General features: G+C 36.9%; 1 pseudogene; it reads right to left on the bottom strand.

Annotated features, from left to right (window-relative positions):
* Positions 1–3,732: 3,732 nt before the first annotated feature.
* Positions 3,733–4,684, bottom strand: LOC141547161 (alpha-enolase pseudogene; annotated as a pseudogene).
* Between the last annotated feature and the right edge of the window lie 8,412 nt (positions 4,685–13,096).

The raw sequence follows: 13,096 nt of genomic DNA, 5'->3' as shown, positions 1-13,096 counted from the left end.
TCTGTGTTGATATGTTGAGTTTGAGATGGTTATGGGACATCCAATTTGACATGTTTAATAGAAAATTGGTATTAGGAGGCTAAAGGTCAGCAGTGTGATTAAAACTGGATCTGAGAATCACTTGCATGGATATAATCATTGAACCATTGAAGGTGATGAAAAAACTCATAAAAACAGTATAGAGAAAGAAGAGCACCCAGAAGAGAGCCTCAAAAGACAAAAAACCCTATGAATAATATTGGTATATCGTGGTCCATGGAGTATTGAAGAGTCGACACAACTGAATGACTGAACAACATGATTCAATAAGAGTGTAGCAGGGAAACAGTGAGCCATTTCTGCTGAAACTGGCTAAGCTCATTTGTAACAAAGATGCTGGACAAGTTCTACCCTATTCCCCACCCCTGTGCCAAATGGGTTCTATCCATGTTTCATTCCTTACAATGCAACCCTAACCCTCATTTCCCCATTCAACTGTGAGCTTGTAGGAGGAAAGACACTGTCTTTTGTCTTTCCGTGTATCTCTAACATTTAGTACAATACTTGCCATATAGTAAACAAGTTCTCACTGACTGACTACATATTACCTGAAAATTTCCCATCCTATGATAGTAGAATGAGAAACATCTTAAAACAGAGACCTTTTAGATTCGTTTCTTGCTCATCTCAGCAGGCTCGTCTCAGCTTGTAATTTGTGCAAACCTGGAATGCTTTAGGAAAACTTGGCTTTGAAAAGTTTCTGAAAGCCAGGTGGGATGGGCTAAGCTAAAGAGAGCCAATCATATTCCACCAATGGAATACCAAAGAATCCTTCCCAGCATGCCACCTACACAATAATATAACCCAAGAATCAATACTATCCACCACAAACCTCCAGCAGAAAGGAGTTTGCCTTTCTTAATGTTTAACAGACTTCTAAAAATTGTGGTTGTTCCTTATGATCCTGATTTGTGTATACAATCATTTAGAAATTCAAAACTGAAAATAAAATTGAATTAAAAAAGAAAATAATATAATTTACCTTGAAATAAGTAGCTATAGTCACTATATTTTTTAAAGATTATTTTCTACCACATGTATGGAATACATCATGTATTAATCATGTAATATAAAATTAAATGACTCATTAAAACTTGCTAGCTTGGAAGTTCTATTAAAAACAGGCAGCCATATGATGCACTGGGTTGAGCACTGAACTAGGAATTAGGAAGATATAAATTCAAACTACCCTCAGACATGTTTTAGAAGTGTGATCCTTAATTCTGATGGACGTGGCCCTCTTCAACAATGAGATGAACCAAATCACTTCCAATAGAGCAGTAATGAACTGAACCAGCTACACACAGCGAAAGAACTCTGGGAGTTGACTATGAACCACTACATAGAATTCCCAATCCCTTTATTTTTGTCCCCCTGCATTTTTGATTTCCTTCACAGGCTAATTGTACACTATTTCAAAGTCCGATTCTTTTTGTACAGCAAAACAACTGTTTGGACATGTGTATATATATATATATATATATATATATATATATATATATATATATATATATATACATACATATATATATATAGTATTTAATTTATATTTTAACATATTTAACATGTATTGGTCAATCTGCTATCTGGGGGGGAAGGAGGGGAAAAATTGGAACAAAAGGTTTTGCAATTGTCAATGCTGTAAAATTACCCATGCATATGTCTTGTAAATAAAAACTATAATTAATAAAAAAGAAGTGTGATCCTTGAAAGTAATTAACCATTTTCTGCATTAGTTCCCTCATCTGTAAATGAGGATAATAATAGAACTTATCTCCCAGAATTGTTGTGATGATCAAATGAGATAGTATTTGTAAACTTCTTTGCAAACTTTGTAGCACTAGTTATTGGTATAAAATTATTCTAATAACTTTAACCTTTTAAGTTATTAAAAAGTTTTAGCCTCCCTAATCTGAGGTATGATCCAGGCATTCATCTCAACTGACCACATAATAAATGTTTCTGTCATTGAAATTTTAATTTAAAATAGGTTTAATATTAGTAGACATTGAAATGCTTGTTGATTGATTATTTGATGCATCTAGTTTTGTGCAAATAACATCAAATATCAGAACTTAAAGAAGTTTTGCCACTAGCAAAACAGATTTCTTAATCAATCAGCAAATATTTATTGGATGTCAAAAATATGTACATTTCCCCTTATTTAGAAACTCCATATATTTTATTAAATTTTTTATATAGGAGACACATCATAAAAAATACAAACTCTCACAAGTTGTAGTCCTTATAGAGGGAGTTTGCCAAACAAGAGTTCCTTGTACCTATAAAACCACAGGTTTTTTTTTTTAAAGATAAACATGAAATGCAGTTTGGTGACATAATTTTAGTTCCCTCCTCAACTTCCAAGCTAATCAACACATAGTTATTCTTCAACTCTCTCCAAAAGATATGGTGCTCAAAGAACTTCATTTTTTTTTTCTTTTATGTCAGTCAGGTCCATGAATTCTTTAATTCTTTTTTTAGGTTAAGCATGTGCAATTCTTCTTAACATATTTCCACATTCATCATGTTGCACAGGAAAAATGAAAAAAAAAAAAAACATGAGAAAGAAAACAAGCAAGCAAACAACAACAAAAAGTGAGAATACTATACTTTGATCCACATTTAGTCTCCATAGTTCTCTTGCTGGATGTGACTGACACTTTTCATCACAAGTCTATTGGAATTGCCTTGAAACACCACATTATTGAAAAGAGCCAACACATAATCACAGTTGATCATCACATAATCTTGTTGTGTATAATGTTGTGTATAATCACTTAATATTAGTTCATGTAAGTTTCTCCAGATCTCTCTGAAATCATCCTGCTGATTGTTTTTTATAGAATAATAATATTATATTACATTCCTATACCATAACTTATTCAGCCATTCTCCAACGATGAGCATCCACTCAGTTTCCAGTTCCTTGCCATTACAAAAAGAACTGCTACAAACATTTTTGCACATGTGAGTCCTTTTCCCTTTTTGTGACCCAGTAAAGACATTGCTGGATCAAAGAATATGCACAGTTTGATAACCCTTTGAGTGTATTTCCATAATTTGGGATTACTCTTGAAGAAATTCCCAAGGCTGATGCTGCCCAGGAAATCTCTTTACTTCCACCTTTTAGACCTCTTCCTTTAAGATGAAACTTAGGGATCATTTTCTGCATGAAACCTTTTCTGATCCCTTCCCCTTTAACCATTGTGTTCTTCCTCTCAAACTACATTATTATTTTGTTGATATTTGTATGTATTTTTGTTCAATTGTTTCAGTCATTTTCAGTTGTGTCCTCTTTGGGGTTTTCTCGGCAAAGATGCACATAGAAGCCATTAAAGATCTGGCCTTTGGGTTTGTCAGAGTTGCATCACAAAAATATGGCTCCACACATTTACACCGAGGGTGGGGATGAGAAGAGGTCATTCTAGACCAATCACAAAACAATAAGGTCTTCCAGCAGAGCATCAGATGTAGATAATCAAATGTGGATTTCAGTTTCTGATAAGACAATTCTAAGAGAACATCACAGAAAGATGAAGGGGAGAGGGAAGTTAAATAACAGAGATCCCTGCCCCCAGAACAAAACTGGTCTAATAATTGGTGCTGCCCATCCTTAGGAAAGGAGCAAACTTCATCAGAAGTGACTGGTGCCCATCTGCTCTTAGCTTGGAGGCCTCCTGGCCAAGGAGTTTATTTGGCCCTAGGGTTTCTGAAGTTCCTTCTGGCAAATTTAGCTTTCCTGCCCAGCTCTTTCTAAATTCTAAGAAGCTGGTTGTACTGACCAGATGCTCAGAGCAGAAGGCACCAGTCTTGATCTGCCCAGTGCAGGTCTGCAATTGAAGATATCTTCAGAATCTTAGGGACATTGGGAAACCATTACTCCTCACCCATTGGACTGGGCAGCTTGCACTCTTGAAGGGATTCATTCAAGGAGCCAATCTGGTTCACTTTCAGTAGAAATCAGTTGCAGGCTTTCTCATTCACAGCCTTTTCAATGCACTTGGAACTAGTAGTTGTGAGATCATCCCCTACTACCTGGTTACCCGCAATGGTAGTGAGTTTCTTCTAAGCTTCTCAGTCATCCTGGTCAAAGGGATCTCCCCTGGATAGTCCTTGATGAAAGGTCCTTAAGCTCAGAAGGAGAGATGGATCATCAGCAGATCTGAAGTCCAAGTCATATTTCCCAGATCAGAAGAACTCTGAGGCAGTAACATCCATGCCAATTACAATCTTATCAGTATACATTTTAGCAGCTCCAGAGTTTCTTTGTTTTCTAGGATGTCAGGAGCAAAGTTATCCTCATGCCCTACATTAGTATCATCCTGCCCATATTTCTACTTAATCACATTCTTCAGATTATGGTGGACTTCAGTTCCAATGTGTAAGGCCTCCTTGCAGATTGCCGCTCCAATAAAGAAAATCATGAACTTCTGCATGATCAGCTTGTTACCACCATGGGAGCCAGCATTAATTATGCTGGAACTGACAGGATGATTTCATCATAACCTGAAAGGTCAGCAATGTGGCAGTACAGGGAGACACCTTTCTCAGCAGCTCCAGCCATACAAATAGCTAAAAATACTCCCAATACGGCAGTTGCACCAAATTTAGATTTATGGTCAGAGCTGGACATCTCTATCATCAACTTATCAATCTTCTCCTGCTCCACATCAAGATTGGGATAACAGATTTATTGATGTGCTCAAGTACTTTTGAGACCCCTTTCCCTATTTAGTGGGTCTTATCACTGACGTGAAGCTCCAGGGCTTCATGAATGCTGAGAGAAGTGCCACTGGACACAGCAACTTGAAAGAAATCTTTTCATTGTAGAGATCAACTTCCAACAGTGGGGTGTACATGAGAGTCAAAGATCTCTCTGGCCTGGATCTTGAAAATAGATATGTTGAATTTCTGGATGGAGCTTCCTTTGCTAGGTTCAGAGAACAGAGGCCAAAGGGTACTGTTCATATTTTTGTAAGCCCTTGCTTGTTCCATTAGAATGTGAGTAGAGGTTGTTTTAATCTTTAGACTGGCATCACCAATGATTAGCATAGTGCCTGAAACATAATAGGGTCTTAATAAGTATCTATTAATTGATTAATTCCTGTCTAAAGGATCTTCTCCATCCATTATACTATGCTATTATTCTGTCAATAATCCATCTGACTGCTAGCATTCAGAAAAAAAGAAAGTATATTTTGTCCCTTTAAGAAATAAGATTATAAAATGATTGATTGAATGGCTGACTTGAAGGTTATTTTATGGGATAAAAGTACTTACGCCATTTCTCTCCTCTAATTAGGAGGCAGGGGTTCTAGAATGATATTGTCCATAGACTCTTAGAATACACCCATGTCTCTTATTTACTTCCCAAGCTATTAAACCATCTTAGAAACTCTCATCTTAGACCATAGGTATAAACTTGTGAAGCTCTGAAAAGAAGTGATCAATGACCTTAGTTCCCCTATCTTCTAATCCACCTCCATTTCACCCTGAAAAAAAAGAATGGGAAAAAAGCAGAAAATAGTTACTTCCTGTCTGCAAAGAGATTGAGCAAGCTTTATGACCAATGTTTGCAAGGTAACAGAAAGTATGGTTTTCTCAATGGAGCTTATTTTCCCTTGGGACAGAGCACTTGATCTGGAATCAAGAAGATCTCAGTTCAAATCCAGCATCAGACACATCCTAGCTATGTGACCCCAGGTAAGTCACTTTCCTCTGATTACCTAACAAAATGGATCTACTAGATAAGGAAATGGTAAACAATGCCAGTATTTTTGCCAAGAAAACCTCAAATGAGGCCAGGAAGGATCAGACATGACTGAAATGACTGAACAACATCAGTGTTGATAAATCAATCAAATCATCTTGGTGTCAGTCCCATATATTTGAGACTTAATCAGCTGTCATATTTGAGCTTTTGGGGCATGGCCACACAGCAAATCATATATTTTGTACATCTGGTCCAGACAAGATGTACAGATGTTAAATATGTATAATGAATTGGGATAGAAGAGAAGACAAAATAAGAGTGAAATGCAGTTAAGAAATTGTGCAATGCTTCTAAGGACCTGCAAGCATCTTCCTGAAACAAAGACTTTTCTTTATAAGAAAAATATTCTTTTGGTGACTCTAGTGAACATAAAAACAAAATTTAAGACATTTAAATCCTCCCTCAGAGTTTTGCATCTGATGGTGGTGGTGTTGGAAGAAACATATATGTAGCAAATTGGATAAAAAAAAAAAAAAAACTTTGTCTCTAGTAATTTCTAAAGTAATTTGGGGAGGAGGAAGATAGGCAAGACCACAATAGAATAAAGGTTTGCAAAAATAAAGTCATATGGCTTCAAAGTCTGTCAGCTAAAATGTTGTTTATAGCAGAGTGGGGAGGGAGAACAGCTAGCTCACTCACTCATCTAGGAATCAAAAGCTTCTTGTTCTAAATGTTACAGAAATTAACATTATACAGCTAGGAAACCTAAAGATAATGTACTGTGTTTTGTTCTGTAAACAGCCAGAGGAACCTTGAAACAACTTGCATCTTCTGTAATAGAACTGTAACTTAACCTGAAATAACCTCCTAGGATAATTTTCATTGTATATAAGCCACTTAATTTTTTCTGCCTCTCAGAATTTTTGACAACACAAAGCTAAAGATCCTCTCCCTGTAAATGGTTTTGGATAGATGAATAGATCCAGCATGACTTTAATAAAAGGTGATTGTAAATGACCTAAGACTTGTTCTTTGATGTGTTTTAGAGAATGTAATAGGAGGGTGAGATAGAGTAGGATAAGGACATTGAAAGATGGACCTCTCCTAGATAAATATGATCAAGTAGGGAGTAGGACCCAGGGAGGGGAGTTTCAATCTAAGCAGTCTATGACTCAATCACCAGCAACTGAATAGAGCCAGAGGGTAGTAAGTAGACTGTTAGTTGTTTCTCAATCATTTAAGTCATCTATGACTCTTTGTAACTCCACTTGGGGATTTCTTGGCAAAAATATTGGAGTTGTTTTGCATTTCCTTCTCCAGCTCATTTTACAGATGAGGAAACTGAGGCAAGCAGAGTTAAGTGACTTGCCCAGGGTCACTCATCTAGTAAATGTCCAATATTTGAATTCAGGGAGATGAGACTTTCTGATTACAGGCCCTGTGCTATACCCACTGTACCACCTACCTAAATAGATTGTTAAACCTTTACAAAGATTTAGTTAATTCCTGAGAAATGGTATCCTAAGAAATCAGGGCAAGAGTCAGCTGAACAGAAAGTAAGCCACTGACTCTGCTTGATGCCCAAGTCAAGGGTCAATGGCATCCTTAGGTCCAATTATTTATAGACAGGTCAGGCGGTTTCGTTTTTTTTAATTACCCTCTAAACCTCAGTCAGATCATTCCTACCCCAAGGCTCACTCCAATGTGGAATGAATTATTTCCCCTGAAGTTTAAAGGAAGGGAGGGGATGTAGGAAGGTGATTGGTCCTAGATTGGTGGTGAGTGCTGAGGAAGAGCTTTGACAGAGCAGATGGTGAGAGCTATTCGCCATTGTTTGTCAAAGCAGGATTCCATTTCTAATTCCAAGTCAAGTTCCAAAACAAAACATCATAGCCACTGAAGAATTAAAATTACAAGTCACCCATAGTGCCATAGAGAGACTTATAATAGGCATAAATAGGTTTCAACAGGATAGTAATACAAAGTGGTACAGAAGATATTTCATGGAAGAGAAATATAGTGGAAAAACAAAGTGAGCCAATAATACAGTGAGCATTAGGGATAACAAATCAACAACCTGAGTTTCAATCATTCAGCTAACATTTATTAAGTACCTACAACATGCCAGGCACTAGGCTAATCACTGGAGCATTTTGTCAAGCACTGAAGTGTATCACTGGTACCCAAGCTACACTGCTTGATCTAGATCTAGGAAAAGACTTTTCACATATTGTTACAGCCCATCCTTCTCCTCTTTCCATGGAAGATTTGGAGTCAAGGAAGATGGGTAGAGGTTTCTGTGTGCATTGTTGGTAGGAAGGTAAATATTGAGTAAATCACTGAAGCGTCAAAATAAATTTAATATTATTCTCATTCAATGCTCTTCCTATCTCTGTCTCTTCATTTGTGCTATTAACTGGCTTGGAATACAGTGCCAGTCCTTTACATTTATCCACACCTTTTCTTCCTATGTCATCCCCATTTCCATACTGAAGCTTTCTCTGACTATCCATCCCTGTCACTTCTTCCATCTCTAAATCCGTTTCCTTTTATTTCCTTTATCTCAAAATTCAGCACTTTCTTACAAATTATATGAATGCCCTAAAGCTTTCTCACCTCAGTTCCTGAAATGTTATTCTTTCTCCATTTTTATTTTGAATTGTTGCTCATACTTTAAAGTCCAAATCAAATGACACTTTTTAAATGAAACCTTCCTTTATTCCCCTATCAGTAAGGAGCATACCCTCTTGATCCTCACATAACCTTTGTATCATGAAATATTACATATTTTTATCTGTGGTGGTAGCATATTACTCTACTACTGTATTCTAAGCTCCATCAGGACTGTTATGACTATGTCCTCTCAATTCTATTTCTAAAATGTCTTTCACATCCAAACCCCTTTCTCCATTCATTTTCCACCTTAAAGCAACCCTTTTCTTTACTGGATAAGGCTCTGAACTTAAATCAAAAAGACCTAGATTCAAAGGCTATTTCAGATAACCACTCTGAGTCTGACCTTGTGCACAATCTTTCTAAGACTTAATTTCATCTTTAAAAAAAAATAATAATATAATTCAATTCAACAAATATTTTCTTAAGTACCTCTTATGGTTCAGACACCAACTATCTCACACAATAGTACCTACCCTTCAGGATTGTCAAATTAGTTAATATATGTGTAATACCCACTTTGGTCCCACTCCCTCAACCACTGGTAAATTGAGTCCCTAACATGGGAAGCCGCTACTATTCCTAGGATTCTGTGAGTAACTATCATCTTAATCCTTATCTCAGAAGCCCAAATAAGTGTACTTCATTTGAATAATCAACCAGGAAACTCAGTTTCTTAGCAAAGACCTTTACTCAAACATCATAAAAAAAAAGTTACAAAAACATTTCCTGACAAAATCTACAGTGTATTCTCTCAAAAATAGACCCAGAATCTATGGGGAAGGGAAGGAGTAAACATACATTATACATTTAAGAATCTTAAGTGGTTAAGGTAACTCACACTCTTTAATTGCAGGACCTTAATATTCCTTATTTCTCTAGAAAAGCTTCACAAAGTTCTATGTCATAAAAGGTTCTGATAATGGACAGATTACTTTGCTACCCAGCTAAATTGGTTCCTCATAGGATGCGACAGCTGGATTAGATGTATTTATTAGCTTGCACTGGACCTGGGATTAAATAGTTTGTTGAGTTGTTTGGGCTCCTTAACAAACTTGACTACTGCTAGGTTGTGCCAGACACATTGTTTTTCACTAGGCTCTGCTATAGCTGGGTTATTCTGGATAAGTGAGTTGACCACTGGCTGCTACTGCCAGATAGCATGTGGCAGGTCTCATCACTGGATTCTGCTGGATGGCTCAGTCTATCAGACTTGTTCTTCACAGGAGTTGTCTTTCATCCCTGTCAGTCATTGATTCAGTTGATTTCCTCAGTTTGGGGCTTTACACCACTTTTGATAATCAGCTATGTTGCACTTCCCTCACTCCAGTGATGAATTGTTAGGGCAAAAGTTTTAAAGGGAGGTCTCTGCCCCAGGGTCAGGAGAGGGGACTTTGGGCAGTTCCCTTCCTCTCTCCCTTATCCCACCTCTTTCTTTCCTTGCCCTGTCAATCCTACCCCACACCCCTGTCTGTGCACACATTGGGGAGTAGTGTCATGTGAAGGGGGTGAAAAAGTCAGCCTAACTGAAGGATGCCTTCAGAAAATGTACTCAATGTATATAACAGCTGGGGATCCCTCACCTCCAGGAAAGGGGAGAGGGGAAAATGTAAGCATAATTATGTAATATTCAGAGAACAAGATATTTGTGGTTGGAGACACACATTCTGAGAGCATTCCAGTTCCTCCAGCCTTCCTCTCCGTGAACACATTTCTCATCTGAGAACACTCAGAGAAGACAGTTGTGGCAAGCAGCCTTACTTGGAGAACATTTCCATTACTACAGGTTTGCTCTTTGTGAAAACACATCTAGTATGAGAAGCCTGAGAAAACAAACAAGATGCCTGTAGCGTAATCCATAGTAATTGATGGCATTTCAGTTGCCTCAAGCTTAGTCTCTATAAAAGCAAATTTTGTTTGAGAAAACTCTGGCTTCTGCACTTGGTCATGATCAGTGAGAACTAAAGGTAAACTGAAGCAAACAAGGAAGGATTTATTGTCTCACTAGATTTTTCATATGCATTTAAGCCATTCAAGCCTCAGGTCCCTTCTAAGGTGTGGGATGTTTCCTTTGAAGCTGAAGGCATTTCTTTTTCTCTGTGCTCAATCTGACCACTATTTTGTAAGCTTTTAGGTTGACTTATATTCAATTTACGTCTTATCAAGATACCACTCTGTGATGTAATTGGTCTTTTTCGAGAGTGAAGGACAAATACAAACATAAATGTGGGCTATTATTATTATTATTACTCTCTTGGCTTTTTTTTTTCATCTTTTCAATCAGGTTCAAGGTAGAAATGATCCTGTTTTAAAGTTTGCAAAATACTCTATAGATCTAAAAGTGTTCTAACCTGTGCATATTTTAACAAAACTGAAATTCTGAAGGGCAAAAAACCAAGTCATTGCAATATAAAAGAATTCTGTTGTCCCAGATGTCATGGTCCTCTTCGAGAATGAAGGATAGACAACAATGTGGCCCTGAGCAAGTCACTTAACTCTGTTTCCTCATCTGTAAATGATTTAGAGAAGGAAATAGCAACTACTCTGGTATCTATACCAAGAAAACTCCAAAAGGAGTCACAAAGAGTTGCTTGAACAAGTGGTTGTTCAGCAAAGCAAATGGGTGATGGTTTTAGCAAATGCCATTTGCTAACTCATAATTTATTCTTGGTTAGGTTCATGCCATTAGACCCTAAGATGATTTTTCAAATTCTTGTTAAAATATACTTACGTCCTTTACAAAATCATTTGAGATATCAGTATTGTTTTATCATCTATTTAATTATTACACATAATTCCTGGAGTTTCCATTAAGTGAAGATTTTGAGGGACTTCAATTTCATTAATTTTCCTCTTCATATTTTAATAGTATCTCAGTTTTATCTTTTATTCATCTATTCTAGATTTCAAGATGAAGTTCTTTCTTACAAGTGCCCTATATTAGTCAGTAATATGTTGTTGTATGACTTTTAGCTAATGATACCACTGATAAAAAAAGAAGAAAGAAGAAGAAGAAGAAGAAGAAGAAGAAGAAGAAGAAGAAGAAGAAGAAGAAGAAGAAGAAGAAGAAGAAGAAGAAGAAGAAGAAGAAGAAGAAGAAGAAGAAGAAGAAGAAGAAGAAGAAGAAGAAGAAGAAGAAGAAGAAGAAGAAGAAGAAGAAGAAGAAGAAGAAGAAGAAGAAGAAGAAGAAGAAGAAATGCCTGGCAAAATCTGTTTCCAATTTTGTGATATGAATATATGAAAGTATTCACATCATGAACATTTATGGTTTGCCCACTTTAAGGTTGAGTCAGAATACGTTGAAGCATTTATAAGGGTACTGCTATTTCTGAGTGATCCCCCTATTTCATGCCTTTTCGTAGTACCATAACACAAAAGAGAACTAATTGCTTGGATGTTCTTATCAAGTTGATCATTATGACAGACTTGAAAAGAACTAACCTGTAACCTCATGCTGCTTATATATTTCTTTCATTGTTGGGACTGACACACTGCCTGGGGCATTAACTCAGTGGCCAGAACTAATTTTCAGATGGTTCAGGGTTTATATCAAGCCTTCATAGATACCACAGGAAGTGGATGGGTTGGGTATTCTTCTATTTTGACATTACTCTAGTTGATGTCCCCACTTGTAGTATGGCTGGTGAGTTGAACTTTGAACAAATTTTTATTATTGTTGCTGTCAAAAGTAATGGTAATAGTACTGACAGTACTTGTGCTAGTAGTGATACTAATAGAAGTAGTAATAGTAGCAATAGCAGCAGCAAATAGCTGTTGTTGTAGTGCAATAGGACCTAATTAATCCCCTTCTTTCTGTCTCTCCCGTTCAATCCATGGTACACAGCTGCCAAGATCACTCTCCTTTTGCTCTTTTAAGATCAAGTCATACTCTTTTGTTTGGCATTGAAAGCTCCACCCCGCCCTCTCCATAATCTTATTCCAGCCTAACTTTACAGATTTATTTCACATCCCTCCCCTTCATGCATTCTTTGTTCCAGCCAAATTGGACCACTTGCTGTTTCCCATTCACAACATTCCTTCTCTTGCCTCCAAGTCTTGGCACAGGCTATCCCCCATGCCTGGAATGTACACCCTCTTCATGTCCACCTCATGGAATCCCTAGCTTCCTTTAAGGCTCAGTTAGGTGCCAAATTCTATGAAAAGCCTTTCTTGGTTGTTCCCCCCCCCCAACTTTTATGATTCTCTCCCACTTCAAATAATCTGTTTACATACTATATCCTCAAGTAGGGACTCAACAATGAAAACAGGGGCTGTTTTTAGTTTTATTTTTGAATTCACAGAACCTAACTCGATACCTTATATATAGTTGGGACTTAATTAGTACTTGTTGATTGATTAGTTCATTAATTATTATCTATTAAATTAAACTTTATATCTCTTACAATACTTGCCGAATTCTCCCAAAGTTTTTAATAAATGTTTCTTGAACTTTAGATGTGTTGAATCTGTGTCACATGCAATCTCTTTTATTTTAGATAAATCACCTCATCTCCATGACTCATTTTCGTCATTTAAAAAATAGAATAATGGCAGACCTTTATGAGCTTTAAGATCTAATGCTAAATTCTAAGATCTCATGAACTTGACTTGAAGTTCTTATTACCCAGAGTGTGACAGCAGATTCCTCTAGTTTGTGTCTTTCCTCAA

Source organism: Sminthopsis crassicaudata, chromosome 6 (genome assembly GCF_048593235.1).
Source record: "Sminthopsis crassicaudata isolate SCR6 chromosome 6, ASM4859323v1, whole genome shotgun sequence".
Lineage (NCBI taxonomy): Eukaryota > Metazoa > Chordata > Mammalia > Dasyuromorphia > Dasyuridae > Sminthopsis > Sminthopsis crassicaudata.
The sequence above is the reverse complement of the archived record's forward strand: the minus strand, read 5'-3'. Positions and strand labels throughout refer to the sequence as shown.